The sequence below is a fragment of the Prionailurus viverrinus genome, chromosome A2 (genome assembly GCF_022837055.1).
Source record: "Prionailurus viverrinus isolate Anna chromosome A2, UM_Priviv_1.0, whole genome shotgun sequence".
NCBI lineage: Eukaryota > Metazoa > Chordata > Mammalia > Carnivora > Felidae > Prionailurus > Prionailurus viverrinus.
The window spans coordinates 132,758,306-132,766,649 of NC_062562.1; the positions used below are offsets into that span (position 1 = coordinate 132,758,306).

At 36.8% G+C, this 8,344-nt stretch overlaps 1 non-coding gene across 1 annotated transcript; it reads left to right on the forward strand.

The window, feature by feature from the left end:
- The first annotated feature begins 1,931 nt into the window (after nucleotides 1-1,931).
- On the forward strand, nucleotides 1,932-2,038 carry LOC125161343 (U6 spliceosomal RNA). Its single transcript, XR_007150559.1, has one exon. It is a non-coding gene; the product is annotated as a U6 spliceosomal RNA (small nuclear RNA).
- Nucleotides 2,039-8,344: the final 6,306 nt, after the last annotated feature.

The following is an 8,344-nucleotide window of genomic DNA, read 5'->3' on the forward strand; positions in this document are numbered from 1 at the left end:
GTGACCTCATTCTTCTAGATGTTATTTCCCACCATGCCTATAACTGTCATCCCCACAGGTGGACTGGTTTCTTCACCTCTCCATAAAAGCACCTTGCACTTGCTCGATTCCTTGCTTGATAAACCATTGTCACTCTGATTGCATAAATTCTATCCATTCCTCAAAGTCAATTTTAAGCCTCGGTTTCTTTATTTGTTTTTGCTTAATTTTTTTTTTTTGAGACAGAGTGACAGAGTGCGAGTAGGGGAGGGGCAGAAGAGAGGGAGACAGAATTTGAAGCAGGCTCCAGGCACTGAGCTGCTAGCACAGAGCCCAATGCGGGGCTTGAACTCACGAATTGTGAGATCATGACCTGAGCTGAAGTTGGATGCTTAACCGACTGAGCCACCCAGACATCCCAAGCTTCACTTTCTTAATGAAGCCTCCTTTCATTTCTCTTGCCCTCATTGATCATTCATTCTTATCAGTGCCTACACCTGTAATGCATAACATTCAACCTAAATGTTGATATAATATACATGTCAACATATGTCACTATACATAGTTATCCTTGTGTATTCGTCTATGCAAATAAAATATTAAACAATTGAAGGATCAATGTCATTTCTTTAATTTCTTATGCACTTACATATAACTAGTGAACCACTGAGAATATAATAAGCCTACAATAACATTTACAGACAGAAAAGAATATGCAATCAGACATAAAAACATACCTAGCAGTTATATTACCGTTTTTCCCCCAAATTCTATGTGTTTTTCTGTTATTGGTAGGTATCCATGGACATTTTTAACAATAAATTTAAGCATTGCAAAAGGCACTGTAGACAGACTGGAGAAGTAGAATGAAAATATCAATAAGGCACTCCTCAACCAATTGGCAACATACGATATTATCTTGGGATGTTTTAAGATTTTATACAGCTCAGTTAGAGGATCCTAGAATTTTGATTCATGAGTCATGAATCACAGCTCTGTATGCTCATAATAAAGTTCAAAATGACTCTTTCTTGAATTAAATAATGTGATGTCCCAAAGAAAAGAATATGTACAGTGTGAAGGATAGAGTTCAGAGACTTTAAAACTGTTCATATTTGAAGACATATAAGGTATAATGTAATGATAATGACTAATAAAAGATTTTATTGGCAGAGGTGATGATTAGAAAAGTCATGAACTAAGACCTGTGAGATAGTTTACTTCTGGAGTATTGAAATCTTATTTCATGCTTGTTTGTTGTTGTTGTTTGCTTGTTCATGCATGTTTTCCTTAGTCACTGTTTTTCAGGATGTGCAAATTGCACCTAAAAATAATTCCAGAACCTGTTTACTTTTAGTTGGCAAAGAAATAAAAACAATAGGAGCTTCAGTGTGAGCTGCTTCCTTGCAAACAATGAAATTATAAGTTTAATATGAGGTTTATATAATCAGCTTTGCAGAATAAAAAGATTTGATTCCTTCTTTTATCAAATTTAAAATTCACACTAAAAAACTTATCTATGCTTATGTAAATATATAATTTTAAATAAAAAATAAAATAAAAGGGTCACCTGAGTGGTTCAGTTGGCTAAGCATCCAACTCTTGATTTCAGCTCAGGCCAGGATCTCATGATGATGAGAGTGGGCATAGAGCCTGCTTGAGATTCTCTCTCCCTCTCCATGACCCCTCTCCCACTCCAGTGTGCTCACTTTCTCTCTCTCTCTCTCTCTCTCACTCACTCTCTCTCGATAGATGGATGGATAGATAGATAGATAGATAGATAGATAGATAGATAGATAGATAAAATTAGGGCGAAATACTTAAGTTCATTGTTCTCATTCATTGAAAATGAGCCATAAACATATTTTGACCTTTTTCAGTTGCGCCTGAAAGTCAAAAAACCAAATGAAGACAACAAAGCCAATCAACTTCTTGATTAAAAAGTAAAAGAGATGCTCACTTCAGCAGCACATATACTAAAATTGAAATGATACAGAGAACATTAGCATGGTCTTTGCATGAGGATAGCATGCAAATTCATGAGGCATTCCATATTTCCAAAAAAAACCAAACAAACAGTAAAAGAGCATTTTTTTTTAATCTCAGGGCCAGCATCAGCCTTCTGTTAGTGCTCTTAGGTACCCACAGAATCCTGAGTGATTAATGCATGTAATACCATCAAATAGTCCTTATAGTCTATCTACAAACTAAAGAAACAAACCTAACCATTTCCAGCCTGAACTTGGCCCTTCAACTTACATGGGCTATAGCATCTGGAGCTGAGGTGACAGGACTAGAACCTGCCTTTTTCATCAATGAGCATACTCAGAGTCAAGGGACCCTGAACTATCCACTCACGCTCCATAATCTTTGCTTAATTCATGGAGTCTCTAAAAAAGATAATAAAGTGGCCATTGCTATTAGAGTCAAAACTTAGTGCCAATGTTTGGATCCAAGTACAAGCCCCTTTTATCAATGCCTTTCACCAACTTCCTTCCTCCTATATCACAGACCTGCAGAACATCACAAGTCATTGCTGACAGATATCAGTACCTCGGACTACTGTGACCTCTACTCTGAGGTCTCTTCTGACAGCATGATCATACCACACCTACAGAGTGCATACAGCCCTACCCACCCCCTTTCCCAGGAATATCTTATGATGTTGAAGAAAATCTAGTAGAGAATTTAATACAAAATTGGTCATGACATGATTCCAGGTTTCATATCCTGGAAACTGGTTTAAACTTGATCTAAGCAGGTAATTGAAAGGATTAACAGAGAACCACAGGGAAAGCAATGCTCCCAAACAGCTCCCTCTCATCATACTTCCTTCCTCAAACACCCTCTTTCGCTCTCCCAGATCTTCCCTTTTTCCTCTTCTTAATCCTCTCAACAGAAGGATACTACTCTGTTGTGTCAAATTCCAGGGCACCATATGGCTATATTTACAAGTGAAAGGAATTACTATGTTAAAAATTAATGTGTGGCTTTCTCCTTGTGGTTTTTGTTGACTCTGTGCCATGGGATGAGTAAGGTGTAGCAGAACCCCCTCAAGCACCCTGCTGCCAAGCATTGCCTTGTAAGCATTCTCCATCTCTAGCTAGCCACGTAGGTTCCTGGCGATTCTACTTCCAATTGTAGGCACAGTTATATCCTTACATTAGATTCTCTTAATTTCTCAATCACATTATTGCTAGGACCTCCTAAGTGGTCATTCTGCCTCTGATATTTTCTCCAACTTTCTCATTGTAATCAGGGCAACTTCCATGCTTAAAATCTTCTAATGGCTCCTGTGGTCTTCAAGATAACATCTGCATTCTTTAAATATGGGTCTCAATGCCTTCATTTTCTAGTTGCTGTTCATTCCTCCAGCATTTTTGTTGTTGTTGTTGTTGTTGTTAATTCTTTGCTCATATCCTATTTACCACACTAGGATGAAAGAGTTACAGAAGTAGGTGGCTTATGATGCATTTTTTCATTTTATTGTAGAAACACTGTCAGGGTAACAAAGAAAGTGAGTGGCCTAATCTATTCCTGTTAACTGGACCCAACATCTGGAAATTCTTGAATGTGGATGTTACATTGAAGAACTACATTTCTCACTCCTGCTTTGCTGGTCACTTCCCAGAAAAAAGAAGAGGCGTGTTCACTATCTACTATAAAAGTAGCCAGTTCCTACAGTCAGGCTGCTTTCAATTGCATTTTCAATTTTCAATTAAATTGCAAAATTACATTTCACAGGAACCTTCATGGGTTTTGAAGTCCAGGTTAGTACCCTGCTTGTATAGCTGATTATATATAGCTGACAAAGCTGACTTTACTTCAGTAGCGGTTGTTGATCTTACTGTAATTGTCTATTTAACCAGTTTATTGCACAGACTGAACTTGTCAAAATACAATTGTAAAACAGCTTTATTTCTACCCATTTACTGCCTTCAGATGTCTTCTGCTAGATCTCTTTCACTGCCCTTTGGCTATACCGCAGGCAGATTCTGTAGCTTTAAATTCATTCCCAGCTATGGAAATCACCTCAACTTCAAGTAACAAAAATTTTAGACTCAACTAAATTAAAATTTCAAACTTTCATTTAATTCAAAACTGTTTTCCTCCCCAGCTTGGACCGACTTTCAGGTTGGGGACATGCAGTGAAGAATGGGGGCATGGTCACCTTTTCACTTCTCCCCACATTGCTCTTCCAGCCTTGTGGGGTGGGAGGGAGTGGTCAGAGACAGAGGCTGCTGTAACATGGCTGGTGGTACCTTCTTTCATGCCAGGCATACACAAGCCAACTCTCTTTCAAGAGATATTGTTGTGGATTCTTCTGAGATTCCCTTTGCAGGCTTTGTACTGTTCTATGCCATTCCCTGAAGCACACAGTCACTCTCCTGATTTTATATAACTCCTACTCCCATCCTAGCTTTGCTCCCACCTCTGGTAGTTTTCCTCCAGTCTTTTTTGTTGTTGTTGTTATATTCCTTTTAGCCATACAGGCAATCCTGGAGATAGCTCTTGGCCTTCTTCAGTGTCTGTATGGCTCACAGGAAATATCAAACACCCTGTGCTAACCAGTAGAAGTGCCAGCTGCTCACTGTGTGGTTCTCTCCATCTCCTGCTTTATTGGCAGCTCTAGCCAGACCTCTCCACACTTCACTGAATGAAATGGAGCCACCACATGTTAAGCCCTTCCAACTTCTCTACCATCATGATTCATTAAGACTGGGACTGTATAAATCATAAACACCAGTATTATTTAGTACCTGGCACGTAATAGGCATTAAAAGAATATTTGTTAAATTAATAAATGAATGAGTTAGTCTTGATCTGATAGAGAGAAACCAAAAAGCCAATACACAGCTGACAGAGTCTCTGTAGAGTACTTTGATCATTTTTATCAGAAACCTTTTTTTAAAATTCCTTTCTTTGACCAGCAACCCAAATTCTAAAAATTTATCTTAAGGAAATAACTGGGCAAATGCTCACTGATATATGTACAAGGATAAACATTGTATAACATTAACAAAATGAAAATCACCTGTGTGCTCAATAATGGTGGATTGGTTAAATAAGTTACGGTTTATTCAAACATTTAGAATGTTATTCTGTCAGAATTTTGTGTGTGTATGTAGAAGTATATTTATTGGTATGGAAATGAAACTTGAAGCAGAACATGACAATGAAAGAAAGAGGGGCGCCTGGGTGGCTCAGTCAGTTAAGCATCCAACTTTGGCTCAGGTCATGATCTCAAGGTTTGTGGGCTCGAGCCCTCCATTGGGCTCTGTGCTGACAGCCTGGAGCCTGGAGCCTGCTTCAGATTCTGTGTCTCCCTCTCTCTCTGCCCTCCCCTGCTTGCACTCAGTCTCTCTCTCTTCCTCTCTCAAAAATAAATAAACATTAAAGAGAGAGAGAGAGAGGAAGAAAGAGAGAAAAGAAAGAGAAAGAAAGAAAAAAACAACTGTGACTTGCAAATAGATACACTGCAACACAATTTAAGTGCAGATACAATGTTGTAGCATTTTAGGACTCATGTATCAAGCTAAGATAACAGTAGCACTAATAGCTCACAGATCCTTATATTTCAAAGGCCACTGACTATTCCAGCAAGTTGCTTATTTATAAATCTGACAAATCTTTGCCCAGTCCGTGCTTGCTCACTTCTGCCATAAAACCATCCATAACTAACTCCAGTTCCTGAAACCCTTTCCTAACTTCCCCACTTAAGACAGACTGAAACGCTGTCAAAATGATGTCCCTTGCCTAGCACGTATAATAAGCCCAGTTTTGTATATTCAGTGGTTTAGCTTATATGATCAACAAAATAACTACTTTCTTTTTTTTTTTCATTACAATATAAAAAATTTCAGCCTGATATTTTCATGCTATTTTTTTTACCTCCATTTGGAGTAGCTGCATGACAAATACCTTTTAAATTATGAAATAAGTTGTTTAAATTGATGAATATTCTGAATTTTTCAGCAAATTAACATTTTCACAATTATAGATTTTATCAATTTTATTTCATTCCCAGAGAATATAATGGTATCTATTTTTTTTAAAGGTGCTTCATCAAAATATTCTTCCCACAAATCAGAATAATTAAAGATATTTCAAAAATAAATCTTATATGTGCTCAACGTCGCTCCTCATCAGGGAAATATAAATCAAAACCACACTCAGATATCACCTCACACCAGTCAGAGTGGCCAAAATGAACAAATCAGGAGACTACAGATGCTGTAGAGGATGTGGAGAAATGGGAACCCTCTTGCACTGTTGGTGGGAATGCAAATTGGTGCAGCCACTCTGGAAAACAGTGTGGAGGTTCCTCAGAAAATTAAAAATAGACCTACCCTATGACCCAGTAGTAGCACTGCTAGGAATTTACCCAAGGGATACAGGAGTACTGATGCACAGGGGCACTTGTACCCCAATGTTTATAGCAGCACTCTCAACAATAGCCAAATTATGGAAAGAGCCTAAATGTCCATCAACTGATGAATGCATAAAGAAATTGTGGTTTATATACACAATGGAGTACTACGTGGCAATGAGAAAGAATGAAATATGGCCCTTTGTAGCAACGTGGATGGAACTGAAGAGTGTTATGCTAAGTGAAATAAGCCATACAGAGAAAGACAAATACCATATGTTTTCACTCTTATGTGGATCCTGAGAAACTTAACAGAAACCCATGGGGGAGGGGAAGGAAAAAAAAAAAAAAGAGGTTAGAGTGGGAGAGAGCCAAAGCATAAGAGACTGTTAAAAACTGAGAACAAACTGAGGGTTGATGGGGGGTGGGAGGGAGGGGGAGGGTGGGTGATGGGTATTGAGGAGGGCACCTTTTGGGATGAGCACTGGGTGTTGTGTGGAAACCAATTTGACATTAAATTTCATATATTGAAAAAAAATAAATCTTAAATGCCATTGGGGGTCACATTTCTTTCAATGAGTACTCCATAGGTCTTACAAAGATGAGCTTCTTTGCAAGCTCTGTTTTTAGAAGTTTTATTCTACCTATATCATCAGAACCTAAAGTTTAGCATTCGTTTTGTGGAATACTTTGAAGATTTCCAAAGAATTTTGAATAAAATGTAGCCAAACTTCACAAGACAAATTCATATTAAATTTTATATCAAATTCATATTAAATCCCCCACCCCCCCAATTTTATGACATCTAGTTTGATCAGAAAGTAGATATTTAAAGCTTTAATACCTATAAAATTCATTTTATGATGGTTAACAGTGAGATAAATTATGTATGAAGTGTTGCTTTATTCAATATTGACTTCATCACATTTTGTGATTCATTTACTGTTGCACTACAACTAATTGTAAGTGTATTTTTAATGTTTTTATAAGCTTCTTTTATTGTAGTAAGAACACAATATGGCATCTGGTCAACCAATTTTTAAGTATTATTAACTATAGGCATTAAATGGTACAACAGATCTGTAGAATTTCATCTTGTGTATCTGAAACTTGACACCAGTCAAATAGCACCTCTCTGTTTTCCCCTCTCAGTCAGTCCTTGGCAACCACCATTCTACTGTCTATGAGTTTGACTATTTTAGATACTTTATGTAAGTGGCATCATGCAGTTTTTCGTTTTGTTTTGTTTTTTTGCTTTTGTGACTTTTGTAACTGGCTTAGTTCATTTAGCATAATGTCTTCCAGCTTCATCCATGTTATTACATGGCAAGGTTTCCTTCCTTTTTAAGTCTAAATGGTATTTCATTGTATACACCACATTTTCTTCATCCATTCATCTGTTGATGGACACTTCAGCTGTTTCTGTATCTTAGCTATTGCAAATGATGCTAGAGTGAATATGATACTGTAGATACTTTTTTGAGTTAGTTTTCCCATTATTTTCAGATTATTTTCAGAAACGGAATTGCTGGATCATGTGGTAGTTCTATATTTAATGTTTGAGAAACCTTCATACTGTTTTCTATAGAGGCTGCACCCTTTTACATTTCTACGGACAGTGTGCTTAATTTAATAATAACTTTTTTTACATTATTCTGTGCTCCAGAAATATTTTTATTTATGTTATTATCACAAAATAAATAATATTATATTCACTGCTTATTATTTTAACTGCATGCATAATAGGAATATAAGTAAGGAATATAAGTAAGAGTATAATAGGAATATAAGTAAGAGGAATATATGTAAGAGAATACAAAGTAAGAATAAATATATCTGTTGTTTGCCTCAGATAGAATGAATTTCCAAAAACTTCACTTTGATTTCACTAACAAGATGAAAAATTAAGATGTGGTTCAAGTTGAATTAAGTGATCTTCTATTTAAGGCATTTGATAACACTGGAAAGAAAAAAAAAACTCTTATCATTTAATTC